At 51.1% G+C, this 14107-nt stretch overlaps 1 protein-coding gene across 4 annotated transcripts in view; it reads right to left on the reverse strand.

Moving 5' to 3' along the window:
• Positions 1–9188, reverse strand: part of ZER1 (zyg-11 related cell cycle regulator) — a 31201-nt gene extending 22013 nt beyond the window's left edge. For 2 of the 4 annotated variants that reach the window (XM_086684212.1, XM_086684209.1), the window contains exon 1: positions 9035–9188. The gene's annotated coding sequence lies outside the window, so the exon portion shown is untranslated. Of the gene's footprint in view, positions 1–3058; positions 3740–9034 lie in introns of those variants that run through there. The other 2 variants (XM_086684210.1, XM_086684211.1) reach the window with 2 other exon arrangements.
• Between the last annotated feature and the right edge of the window lie 4919 nt (positions 9189–14107).

The raw sequence follows: 14107 nt of genomic DNA on the forward strand, positions 1-14107 counted from the left end.
GAAAGAAGTCAGACATAAGAGAGCTTATATCATATTATATACCAAATGAATCCATTCATGTTTTACTCCACTAAGCTAAAAAACAGAACAATCTGAGGCGCCTGGGTGGCTCAGTCACTTGAGTGGCTGCCTCTTGATTTCAGCTCCGGTCATGATACCAGGGTCATGGGACTGAGCCCCAATTTTGGCTCCATGCTGAGCGTGGACACTGCTTGAGATTCTCTCTCTCTTTCTCTCCCCCCCCCCCCCGTGTCCCCCCACCAGCTTGCATGTGCACGCTGTCTCTAAAATAAAATAAAATAGGGGCACCTGGGTGGCTCAGTTGGTTAAGTGTCCGACTCTTGATTTTGGCTAAGGTCACAATCCTAGGGTTGTGAGATCAAGCCCCACGTCGGGCTTTGCACTGAGCATGGAGCTTGCTTAAGATTCTTTCTCCCTCTTCCTCTGTCCTTCCCCCCCAAAATTGTGCTCTCTCTCTCTCTCTCAAAAATAAATAAAATTTGATAAAATTTAACTTTAAAAATACAGAGGGGCAACTGGGTGATTCAGTTGGTTATGCGTCCTACTCTTGGTTTCAACTCAGGTTATGATCTCAGTCCGTGGGTGTGAGCCCCATGTCAGACTCCATGCTGCTGGTATGGAGTCTGCTTGGGATTCTCTCGCTTTCCCTCTCTCTGCCCCTCCCCTGCTCTCTCTCTCTCTCTCTCTCTCTAAATAAATAAATAAATAACCCTAAAAAAAAAAAAAGAAAAGAAAAATCTGATCTGTGGTGGTAGAAGTCAGGATTGCAGTTACTTTGGGGATTTGGCTGGGTGCTGAGAAGATTCTAGTCCCTTATCTGAATATGTCCAGCGTTCACTTTGTGAATATTCAGGAGTTGTATATCATGATGTGTGATTTTTAAAAATGTAAATTATAGGGGTGCCTGGGTGGCTCAGTCAGTTAAGCATCCGATTACTCGGCTCAGGTCATGATCTCACAGCCATGGGATAGAGCCCTGGGTCAGGCTCTGTGCTGACAGTATGGAGCCTGCTTGTGATTCTCTCTCTCCCTCTCTCTTGGGCCTTCCCCCAGCTCACGTGCTCTCTCTCACAGTAAACTTAAAAAATGTATAATTCAATAAAAGTTAATAAAATGGCCTGGACACCAAAGAGGTCTACATTTAGAGGGGACTAGGGTTCAGTTAAGTGATGCTCTGAGAGTGTATCTCCTCAGCTACAAGTGGCTGAGGATGAAAACTGAACCTTTGTATTCAACTTGAGTGAACAAGGTAGAAAAAACCACTTATAAAACTGAGGATCATCAGGAATTAATCCCCAACCAGCTTTCTACCAGGGTCTGTATCGGAAAGGGTGGAGGAGATAGGCAAAATGAACCCGTGGTGATTAGAAAGTGGCCGGGGGACCTCTGGGACAGGAAATTCATCAAACTGCCCACTCACGCTTTCCATGCCTTCTTTTCCCTATCTAGGTTATACTTCAATAGTTGTTTTTGGGTTTGATTTTTGCTTTTGTTTTTTTGACATGCAGACTCTGTGGTCAGATCTGTTTCAATCCACTTCTACAATTCACTGTACATTACTTAACCTCTCTGGACCTCAGTTTCCTCATTTGGAAAATGGGGATAATCATCCCCACTTCACAGGGCTGTTGGGAGTAAATGAGATGTTGGGGAAGCGTTTAGTCTCAGGCTTGATGAAACTCAGTACAGAATAGATGGTGGTTATGATCCCGTCTTCCAGATGAGAAAACTCAGGCTCAGAGAGGCTACTCTGCCCAAACTGGGATTTGAATCTGGTCTCTTGGACTCCACCATATCACCCCTTGGAGAGCTCTGAAGCAGTTCAGGGCCCAGCAGTTCCCCTGGCTTCCTGGAGCCCCTGTGTCCCTTATCTGAGCCTTCTGGGCTGCTCCAGAAATCCAGTGGGCAGCCACAGAGCCCTGTGCCCTCAGACATTGCAAGGTCTCAGTGCTGGCACCACCGCTTACTGGTGACAGTGCGCTGAGAGCTCTGGAGTCAGGCCCACGCAGCTTCAAGTCCCAGCCCTGCTGCTTAAGAGCAGGTGCACTTGGTGAACAAGTGTCTTCATCCCTCTGTGCCTCAGTTTCTCCTCTAAAACAGGGAGTACTGTGCGAAGATAACATAGAATATCAAAAGATACCAGGATGGCACCTGGCACGGGGTAACTACTCCATAAAAAGCAGCTATTATTACCATTGTCATTGTCACCATTATCATTGTCCTGCCTCACCTGCTGTGATCCCCGACACAGCAGGGTCTGTCCCTGCCCAGTTCAAGGTCTGTGCTCCCCAGGCCTGGGTCTCTTGCCACAAGGCCTGTGGTGCCAGCTGTCCCACTGGCCGTGTGCCACCCTTGAGGGAAGGCACAATAAACAGGCTGCTCGGGCACCGGGCATGGCCCTCCTCTGCCTTCATTCACTCCCAGATCTTCCCGGGGCAACAGGAGCCAGGGGAGCACCGCTGGCAGGGAGGCCCATCCTGCTGGAGGCCAAGTCCTATCTCTTCCAGCAGGCACTGCGGGCCTCCGGAACCACAGCCAGCTTTCTGGCCCACTCAGTGCCCACTGGCCCCTACTGCAGCTGGCCCGGCCTCCTTCGCGGTACTGGCAATAGGCCCTACGCACAGGGTCACCTTCAGACCTTTGCTCAGTCTATTTTCTTTCAACCAGGACCATCCCAGTTCAACAAATTCTCCCACTTTCTACTCTAAATACTACTCCCGCCCCTAAAACGCATTCATGCCCCTCCTCCAGGAAGCATACCTACCCCCTCCAGCCCACGCCGCCTTTGACCTCTCCTTCATTGGCTGCCGCCTGTACACCTTGGGCCTTGGTGTCGACCTCACTTCCTCTGGGGACACTTCCCTGCCCCGCCAGGGTGCTCCTGCTGTGTGCCCCCATGGCCCCACCACAACAACTAATACTTTGAACTAATGCTGGTTTAGTTATCCGGCTCCCCTGCCAGCTGCCCAGCTCCATGAGGCCAGGAACCTGGCTGTCTTACGTGGCATCATCCCTGCGCTGAGCCCAGGTCACTTACGTATTCACTTGGTACCTGTCCGCTGGGCACTGTGGGTCCAGTGGTGGGTGAAACCAGGTGAGGTCCCTGTCCTTGTGGAGCATACTCACTCCGAGGGGAGACAGACATGCACCTAAAAAGCACACGAACCCCACGCCACGTACCCAGGACCAGTGTCCTCAGGGAGAAGGAGGCACCTGGGGCCCCGCGTGCCTGTGCCAGGGGACCTGCCCTGGACTGGCGAGTCATGGGCAGGCTTCCTCGGAAGTGACATTTCAGCTGGGACCCAAAAGATGAGTCATACTTAACTCTGGAGGTGGGGATAGAAGGGAAGGGTGTTCCAGCAAGAAGGAATAGATGTGCACAGGCTGAGGCCAGAGGGGACGGGACCCTGGTACGACAGGCCCAGTTCCATGGCAGTTTGCTGGACACCCTGTGTGGGCCTGACACCTCGTAGGGTTTCCACACACGCCGGTGGAAGGGACGAAGGGACTTGTAAGTTGTGCCACGCGTGGCACCCAGGGACAAGGCACACTCTTGTATCCTCCCTGCCGGCCACGCCAGGACACTGTGGGGCCCCAGTGGCCACAGGGGAATGCTTACCACTCGGAACGAGAGGACGCCACCAGGGGTTTTGCCTTTTCTGCAGGACTGAGCCCAGTCACGAAGGTAGCCGCCAGGCCCCAGCCCCGCTCCCCAGGTGGAAGGAACAGCACCCTTTCTGCCACCAAGGGCACCCAAAGCCCCCTAGAAACACACCAGGCAGATGGCACCATTTGCTAACTGCCCTTTGGCCGTGTGGCCCCCGCTGTTTGGGGGTGAGATGAGCCGGAGGAGGAAGGGGCCGGAGGCAGGGAGGTGTGGGGCACCCTGCCACTGGTGCCCCATCTGGTTGCAGGTCTGGCGCCCGCCACACACAGTCATCTCTCCCCTCCCCACTCCCACCCACGAGGGCTCCTTGTTCCCACGGCAGTCACTGGCCATCTGGGATACTGGCAACCGGGCACAAGCTGGCAACTGCGACGCAGTAAGAGCCCTGTGCCTTCCTCCGTCACTTCTCTAGCAGGTTCTTTACACTGGATCCATCCTGAGCTATGACATGGTGGCGTGGGGGAGTGGGGAGCAGAGGAGAGAGAAGGGAGAAAACAGAAGCAGTGGCCGAAGCCTCTCCGTGCTGGTTGCTTCCAGATGGGGCGCTGAGCCCCTCGCGCTTGAACTGCGTTAAATAGTTCCTTATTTAACCAACAGATGACATTCCCTAGGATCCTGCACTTGAAGCTAATTGTCATTTGTATAACAATTGTCTAACAACCCCTCCCCCAGCCCATGAGCTCTGGGAGGATGGGAATCCTTTTTGCTTGCGGGCTCCGGGATCCTCTGTGCCAGCCTGTGCCTGGCATGCATCACAATAAAGGTTTGCCTTTGCCCTGACCTCACTCCAGCAGCATGAGGTATTGACAACTGATCATACCCTGCTTCCTGATGAAGACACTGAGGCTTGCCTGCAATCGCACAAATGACAACAGGGGACACAATCCTAAACCAAACTCGCACTTGTCACCACACCATTAAGTCTTCTGTCCATGCAGCGCAGGCGAAAGAGAAACTGCGGTCCAGACAAGGGAGCATGGGATCCCGGCGGTGACCTGACACCCGGCCGGCAGGCTGGGGGAGCCAGAAGTTCTGAGCCTTGGAGCAGCGCCCACCCTGTGAAATATTAACCCGAGCGCTGGGGGGGAAAAATCCAAACAAATGCCCTATTTACAGAAGCTGGAAGCTTTCCAGGAGCAGATCCCAGACCAGATATCGGGGGCGGGAAGCTGGTGTGAGGGGAGTCCGGGCAAGTGCCAGGGTGTCCCAGGGGCAAAGGTGAAGGCGGCCAGGATCGGAAAGCATCCCAAGGGGTCTGGCCCGCACAGCCTAATCGGCAGTGTGGGTTAGGTTAGGAAGACAGGGGAAATGGAATGAGGGAGGAACGCACCTCACCACTCACTGGTGCCACCTGGAGGCAGAGGGGCCTTGGGGCTACTACCTGAGTTCCAAGCTTGCACTAGGCATCAGACTTTGGCTCAGGTAGTGATCTCATGGTCTGTGAGTTCGAGCCCCGCATCAGGCTCTGAGCTGACAGCTCAGAGTCTGGAACCTGCTTCAGATTCTGTGTCTCCCTCTGTCTCTGCCCCTCCCTTGCTTGTGCTCTGCCTCTCTCTCTGTCTCTCGGAAATAAATAAACATCCATCAGGGCACCTGGGTGCCTCAGTTGGTTAAGCGTCTGACTGGCTCAGGTTGGGATCTCGTGGTTTGTGAGTTCGAGCCCCGCGTCAGGCTCTGTGCTGGCAGCTCAGAGCCTGGAGCCTGCTTTGGATTCTGTGTTTCCCTGCCTCCTTTCCTTGCCCCTCCCCCGCTCATGCTCTGTCTCTCTCGCTCTCAAAAATAAATCTCACATTTAAAGAACCTTTTTTAAGTGATCGCACCCACACTGAGCACCATATTCCAAGAACTCTGCTAAGTACTTGATACATGTTAAGCCGTTAAATTCTCTCCACAACCACACGAAGCAGGAGTTATTAAAACCTACAGCTTGCAGATGAGGAGGCTGGGGCTCTGAATGGTGAGGTAATTTGCCATGGACTATGTTTAGGTACGAGGGTCTACGGGGACACGGCAATAGCCATAGAGGGATGCGTTAGTTCAAGACTTAGAGCTTCAAGCTTCCCATGCATGCTCTCGCTGAAGGCACAAATAACCTACGAGGGCCACAGTATTTTGTTTTCCAGAGGAACAAACTGTGTGGTTCAAATATGTGTGATGATTTGTCCAAGGTCCCCCACTATGTGCTTGGCTCTCTTTACCACTACGCGATGGGCAGGAGCCATTTCTCCTCGCCTCAGGTCTCCTCTCTGCGGATGAGCCTTCACTGACTCCTTACAACCCTGAGTGTCCTCAGACCCTGAGCACAGATGTTATGGTATTGCTGGGAACTGTCCTATGGGCATATATCATTTTGGCCACAGGACTGGGAGGTTCTCAGCGGGGACCTCGTGTGATCCATAGGGTCTCCATGACGCAGTGAGTGTGTGGCTGGTTGGTGGCAGATGAAGGAGCCTCAGCTGCACAAGACCCCCCCCCCCCCCCAAGCAATATTTACCAGCCTCAATGATTCCGTCAGGGTCCTTATTGGTCAATGGGTTGCAAACGGCGCCTACCTTGTGGCGTTAGTGAGGAGATGCCACGAGATAATGTCAAGAAGGTGGTGACCAATCATTATGGAGTGATCTCCTAGGAACTTATGCTTGGGGAGACCCTTCTGTTCATTTTGGAAGGTGGAAAATCAGCTTTAGTGATTGAGCCAGATAAAGAATGCTGCTGCCCAAATCGATGACCCACCTGGGGTCCCTGAACTGGCATTTCAGGAATGAAGAACAGCTGAGGTACTAAAGCTCTCTGCCCCAAAAATATGAGTGCAGAATCCCGATGGCGCTAATAATAACCAGAACTGTCCTTTACCTTTGTAGTGAGCTCTAGAGTGTACCAAATTCTTTCACGACCTGTGTTTCATTTCATCCTCAGAGTTGGCATACAGATAGGAAAACCGAGGCCCAGGCAGGGGATTGGAACTTGCCCAAGTTCACACGGTGAGCCAGCAGCAGAGCTGGGGCTTGAACCCAGGTCCCCAGATGACTAGTCCTAGGTTCTAGCCACGGCGGCTGCTCGGATATGCTGGCTCTCAGCATCTAAGAGCTCTGGCTTTTCATTTTTAAATCATCTGGCCCAGTCGCCCTGCTTAGCTTATGACCCAGGCCTGATGATATAGTCCAGGCTTGGGGGGTGAGGAGGGAGATCAACCATTGTTCCACTCCCTATAAGGCAGGCTGCAAAATCTGAGCCTCTGCTGGGTACTTCTTGGATTAACACTCTGCATCAGCAGATCAGGCGCACACACACCCCAACGGCACGTCAGGGGCCAACATAGACTGCCCTTCCCAACCTGTCCATGGCATATTTAAGTCAACACCATCATCTTGTTTATTTTATGTGGCAGAATGGGGATTTGCTGGGCTCTTTTGTAAAAGGCCCCATCCCCTTCTGCTGTCCTCAAGAAAGCCAAGACCAAGCTACCGTCCTCCCTGTAGGATATGCAACCATTGTTCCCACTGAAGGGTGACAGGAAGTTTCCACTTTGTCTCCCCACCCCCACTGTTCTCCAAAATTCTACTAGCTCAGGGAGGCAGCCAGAGCTGGTGGCACCACCAGCTGGTGCGAAAAAGAAAGGCTTGGAGGTAGACACATGCAAACAGTTCCTCATCATGGCCGTTGCCATCATCACAAGTGCCACATACCGAGTCATTAATATGTGCTAAATAGCGTGCTAAGTAAGCACTGCAGTGCATGATGTCTCATTAAGCCCAACAAGCCTACTCTGCAGATGAGGACACTGAGGTGGTCCCTTGCCCAAGTTCTCACAACCAGGAAGCAGCTGCATGATCTGATTTAACACTACAGTGCTCTATGGCTGTCCTTTTGGTATTAATCCCATCAAGGGTCATTACAAAGATGGAAAAGGGGTACTTATAATGCCAGACCAGAGTACAGCGGCTATTTGTCACTTAAAACAAATCTATATTTTCTCTGACCACCAGACACCACGTTAGTACAGTTCCGAAAGGATGCTCCATTAGATACTGTGACCCTGCGTCACACGGACAGCCCCTGACATTCTTCCCACCGTTACCTGGTTCCCACTTCCCCTCCTTCACTCTGCTCCAGCCCTACTGTCCTCTGGCTGTTTCCTGAAATCATCAGGTACACTACCTCAGGACCTTTGCACTTGCTGTTGAATGCTCTGACTGTAGAGAGATGCATGGTTTGCTCCCTCCACCCCCCCCCCTTCGGGTTTTTGTTCAGATATCACCTTATTAGAGATCTTCTCTGATCAACGTCTATAAAAGAGTGAACCCACTCTCTGGACCTTCCCTTGGCCCTTCCTGCTTTATTCTTCTCCATGTCACTTATTGCACCCTACATATTTTATAATTCTTACTTTCTGAATGAAGCAATGAACTGAAACAGAGACCCCTCACCACCGGGCCCCACCCCCTGCTCTAAGCATAGCCTCCTCTTACTTTTTTCAAAGCTGTCTTCAATGCTTCTTCTACCCATTTTGAACCCTGAAGAGAAATATTCTGTGGGAAAGATCGTACGCCCTGTGGAGGCATCAGGCCTTCCGCCCTCAAACACCAAGCACGCTGACAGGCACAGGCAAAGACTGGAAATCTTGGACTCCTTGGGCCAAAGAGCAGCCAAGTCAATTTCCACCCACAGAGCTATAGTGGCCAGCAGTCAGTTTCACTTTCAACTCACCTATCAGGCTCCCCTTGCCCTCAGGTTTGCAACCCCAGCCCATCCCCTTCTTATCCTGTTGGATTTCCTGCACCTTGTCATTCCTTTTGGGAGCCGTTCCAGAATCCCAGCCGTCCCTGAGCTTTTAAGCATTGCTTTGGAGGAACTTAAGCTCGTCCAACAGGTAGGAGGGGCAGAGGGTAGCCCTTTTAGTCCTAGGTCGATCCCCCATTTTGTAGGGGCATCCGACAGGGAGTCATTTTCTTTCTGGAGAAAGGGAGCTCAGTTTTAAAGGCACGTTTCTCGGACCTGGCAGCAGGGACAGAGAAGGGAGCCCTCCCACCATTGGCCGAATTGGACCTGTGCAAAAGGTTGCAGAGGCGATGCTGAGGCGCCTGAGGCAGGAGGGAAAGGGGGAGGACGCAGATAAATCCCTCGGCCGCGGGAGCGGACGGGATGCTCGCTTCCTCCGCGAGGAGAAGCGGAGGATGCGGCCCGGGAGAATCCGAGGCCAGGGCGCCTGGGGAGACAGAGGATCTCGTTAGGCTAGGGCCGGGGTCTGCGGGAGACGGGGGTCGGCGGGGCGGAGCTTGGGATCCCGGGGACTGGAGCCCCAGGCGGGAGGGGGTCGCGCCGGGGGTGGGACCCGGTGGCCGTTACCTTGCCCTTAGGGCTGCGGGCGGGGCCGAGGGCCGCCGGGTGCTGGCTCCGGGGCCCGGCCCCTCCCCCGATCCGGCTCCAGAGGCTCGGAGCCTGCAGCCGCCGCCGCCTCCGCTGTCAACAAACCCGGGGCGCGTCACTTCCGGGGCCGCCCCTTAGCAACAGCGAACTGGTGCCCCTCGACGGGTCCCGCGGCGAACACGGGCTGCGGCGGCCGAAGGTTCCGGGGTGCGCCGCGCCTCCTCTCCCGGCCGAGCCCGGTCTGCGAGTGGCGGAGAGCGGGTGGGCCCCACCGGGCCGCGTGCACGCACCTCGGGGTGCTCCCTGGCCTCGGGGGGACCCGCCGTGTGACGCTGACCCGGGGCCCGCTCAGGCCTGCGGGTCAGCGGAGCCCGAGCGGTGGTGAGGGGCGGGACGGACTCCACCTTCCGCGTCAGCGCCGACGTCTCCCTGGGCGCCCCCTCCCCCGCCCCGCTCCTGGGCACCCCATCGAACGCCTACCCCGGGTTCTCCGCAGGTAGCGCTCTCCCAAGCGGCCCGACGCGCGCCAGCTTCGCCCTCTGCTTCCCGGGCCGCCAGGGGAGGATCTGGGAGTCGGCCCTGGCCCCTGCGTTTCCCTCAGTTCCAATTCCAGTCGCCAAGTCCTGGCGATCGCTCAGACCCTCTGGTTTGGAGCCCCCCTCCTCCCCCCCCCAGTAGTGCCAGACTCTGTCCACATCATCTCTTCCCTGGATTTCGGCGGCAGCGTCTTCACGCGCCTTCCCCTCCTTCTCCCCACAGTCCCGGAGGGGTTTTTCCCAGACTCGGAGCTGATCAGCTCACTCCCCTGCTTACAACCCTGAACGTAGATGACTGGGGTCATCTGTCACCTGTCTCCCTCTCCAGCCTCTTGTCCCCCTCCTCTTACTTGCCCTCCCTTCCATTCTCCAATCCACACCGTTTAAAACATTTTTGGTTCTTTTAATGATTCCCCTTCTCTCCTGGGGCTCAAATAATTTCTTCCCAGCTGCACACTCTTCTCGCCGCATCTACATCCAACACAGTTCTTGCCGTATCTGGATCCAACACACTATTTCACCTTCTGGTCTCAGGGGAGAGGCTACTTTCTTGACATGACCCCACACTCCCACCCCATTCTGATGCCCTAGGTTTGCACAATTTTTTTTTTTTCTTTTGCGTAGTACTTTTTAGTCTTTGGCCATATGCGTCATGTTTGCACGATTTTGAATCCTTTGAAAAGTCTACTGATGATTTCAAATTACCAAAGTACGACATGCCTAAAAAAAAAAAAAAAATCCAAACAGTACAGAAACACATGGTGGGGAAAAAAATGAAAATCCCCATTCAAACCCTAACCCAACCCCAATTCCATTCCCTTCCCCAGGAATGACCACTCTTAACAGTTTGGTAAGTATCTCCCTTACTCCTTTATATATACATAAAATATGCATGTGTATGTAAGAGCTGAAACAATGAGACTCTGAGGAGAAAATATAGGAGTCAGTCTGTGACTGGCAATGGTCTCTTAGATACAACAGCAAAAGCATCAGTGAAAAAAAATACAAACAAATTGAATTTCATCAAAATTAAGAACTTTTAGGGGCACCTGGATGGCTCAGTCCATTGAGCGTCCAACTGTTAATTTCCGTTTGGTTCATGATCTCATCATGGTTCATGAGATCCAACCCTACATCAGGCTCCATGCCAACAGTGTGGAGTGTACATTCTCTCTATCAAAATAAACATTTTAAAAACATTAAAAAATGTTATGCTTCAAAGGGCAACATCAAGAAACTAAAAAGATAACCCACAGCATGGGAGAAGCTATCTGCAAGTCATACATCTGATAAAGTACTAGTAATCCAAAATATGTAAGGAATTTGCAACAAAATAACAAAAAGGCAAATAACCCAATTTACAATAGGCAAAAGAGCTAAATAGACATTTCTCCCCCAAAATTATACATATGGCCAGCAAGCACATGAAAACATGCTCAACATCATTAGTCATCAAGGAAATGCAAATCAAATCCACAATGAGGGGTGCCTGGGTGGTTTAGTCAGTTCAGGGTCCAACTCCTGATTTTGACTCAGGTCATGATCCCAGGGTCATGGGATGGAACCCCGAGTTGGGCTGAACGTGGAGCCTGCTTAAGATTCTCTCTCTCTTTCTCTTTCTCTCTCTCTCTCTCCCCCACTGTGCCCCTCTTCCCCACTTGCATGCTCGCTCTGTCTCTCAGATAAAAAAATAAAAACCACAGTGAGGTATAACTTCATGTTCTTAGGAGGGATGTGATCAAAGAGACAGACAGTAACAGGTATTGCTGAGGATGTAGAGAGATGGGAGCCCTGGAAAGTTGCTGATGGGAATTTCAGAAGGGTTAGCTCCTTTGGAAAACAGTTTGGCAGTTTCTTAGAAAGTTAAACAGAGTTACCATATGACCTAGCAAATCCTCTCCTAGGTGTATACCCAAAAGAAAATGTTCATAGCAGCATAATTCATAATAGTTAAGTGGACACAACTTGGGGCACCTGGGTGGCTCAGTCCATTAAGCATCTGACTTCGGCTCAGGTCATGATCTCATGGGTCATGAGTTCGAGCCCCGCATCAGTCTCTGTGCTGATAGCTCAGAGCCTGGAGCCTGCTTTGAATTGTGTTTCCTTCTCTCTGCCCCTCCCCTACTCACGCTCTTTCTCTCTCTCCTTCAAAAAAAAGTAAACATTTAAAGAAATATTTAAAAAAAGGAGTGGACACAACCCAAATGTCCATCAACCGGTAAATGGTAATGATATGGAATGATATGTTCATACAATGAAACATTATTTAGCAATAACAAGGAATGAGGTGTTGATATGCTACAACATAGATGGACCTTGAAAACGTGCTAAATGAAAGAAACGGGTCACAAAAGACCATACAGTGCATGAGCCTATTCATATGTTGAAATAGATAATTCTATAGAGACAGAAAGTAGATTAGTAGTTGCCTAGGGCTGAGGAGATGGGGGAAATGGGAATGACTGCCAGTGGGTACAAGGCTTCTTTATGGGGTGATGATAGAAAATAGTTATATGTGTATAACTGAATATTCTGCAAATCACTGGTAGAGGCCAAGGGAAGGCAGCCCCAAGATGGTGCGCATTGGCATGAAGATTATTTTGAATTAAAAAGCAGTTGGAGGGCAGGGTGCCTGGATGGCTCAGTCATTTAAGTATCTGACTCTTGATTTCTGCGCAAGACATGATCTCATGGTTCATGAGTTCAAGCCCCATGTCAAGCTCTGCACCGACATCAGCGAGGAGCCTGCTTGGGATTCTCTCTCTCCTTCTCTCCTGCCCCTTTCCCACTTGTGCTCTCCCTCTCTCAAAATAAATAAATAAACTTAAAAAAAAAAAGCAATTAAAGCCCAGCAGATTCAGGAAAAGCTCTATAGTTCCCCTCCCTGCCCTCAACTGCTTGAAAAGAATTGATAGAGGGCCTGCTCCAGGAAGAGAGCTATCACTATAGACAACTACACTATATTATGAGCTAGGTGTAGTAGACAGAGAGACCCCCTTGATCAAAGTCCTCTGTGTCCCATTGTTTCTGGGTGGCCCAGCAAACACGTGTTTACCAAACATTTACTCTTTTTCATCTTCCTATGAATTAATTTTTTTCTTTTGATGTCTCAGACTCCTACCCCCCTTCTCCTTGGTTCAAAATGACATACATACCTCCCTTTGCCTCATTGTTTTTGGAATTGCCACATCTGTGTGGATTCCTTGCATGTACAAAATGAAATCTGATTTCCTCCTGTTAATGTGTTTCATGTCAACTTGATTCTTAGCCCAGCTAGAAAGACCTTGAAGGACAGAGAAAATTCTTCCAGCCACACCGAATTGTTCATTTTATTTATTAAAAAAAAAAAAAAATTAGCGTTTATTTTTGAGAAGGGGGGAGGGGCAGAGAGAGAGGGAGACACAGAATCTGAAGCAGGCTCCAGGCTCTGCCTGAGCTCTCAGCACAGAGCCCGATTCAGGGCCCTAACTCATGAACCGTGAGATCATGACATGAGCCAAAGTGGGCTGCTCAACCAACTAAGCCAGCCAGGATCCCCTGGGTTTTTGTTTGTTTGTTTGTTTAAGTAAACTCTACACCCAACATGGGGCTCAACCTCACAACCCTGAGATCAAGAGTCCCACGCTCTACCAACTGAGCCAGTCAGGTGCCCTTGAATTGTTCACTTTATTTTTTTTAATTTTTTTTTAACGTTTATTTATTTTTGAGACAGAGAGAGACAGCATGAACGGGGGAGGGGCAGAGAGAGAGGGAGACACAGAATCGGAAGCAGGCTCCAGGCTCTGAGCCATCAGCCCAGAGCCCGACGCGGGACTCGAACTCACGGACCGCGAGACCGCGAGATCGTGACCTGAGCTGAAGTCGGACGCTTAACCGACTGAGCCACCCAGGCGCCCCGAATTGTTCACTTTAAATGTACGCTCTAGGGGCACCTGGGTGGCTCAGTCAATTAAGTTACCGACTTTGGCTCAGGTCACGATCTCACACATTGTTGGTTTGTGAGTTCAAGCCCCACATCCAGCAGCACAGAGCCCGCTTCAGATCCTCTGTGTCCCTCTCTCTCTCCCTCCCCTGCCCTCTCTCTCAAAAATAAATAAAAATAGGGGCACCTGGGTGACTCAGTCAGTTGAGCGTCCAACTTCAGCTCAGGTCATGATCTCCTGGCTGGTGAGTTTGAGCCCCGCGTTGGCTCTGTGCTGACAGCTCAGAGCCTGGAGACTGCTTGGGATTCTGTGTCTCCGTCTCTCTCTGCCACTCCCCTGCTCATGATCTCTCTCTCTCTCTCTCTCTCTCTCAAAAATAAATAAACATTAAAAATAAATAAACAAATAAATAAATTTACCCTATAAATGTATAGTATATTAATTATATGCCAATAAATCTGTTAAAATGCATTTATAAATGTGTATATATAAACTCATAATGCAGGATGAATTTAAAAAATATAAATGGGGGGCGTCTGAGTGGCTCAGTAAGTTGAGTGTCTGACTCTTGTTTTGGGCTCAGGTCATGATCT

Source organism: Puma concolor, chromosome D4 (assembly GCF_028749965.1).
Source record: "Puma concolor isolate L17-30 chromosome D4, mPumCon1.1.hap2, whole genome shotgun sequence".
NCBI lineage: Eukaryota > Metazoa > Chordata > Mammalia > Carnivora > Felidae > Puma > Puma concolor.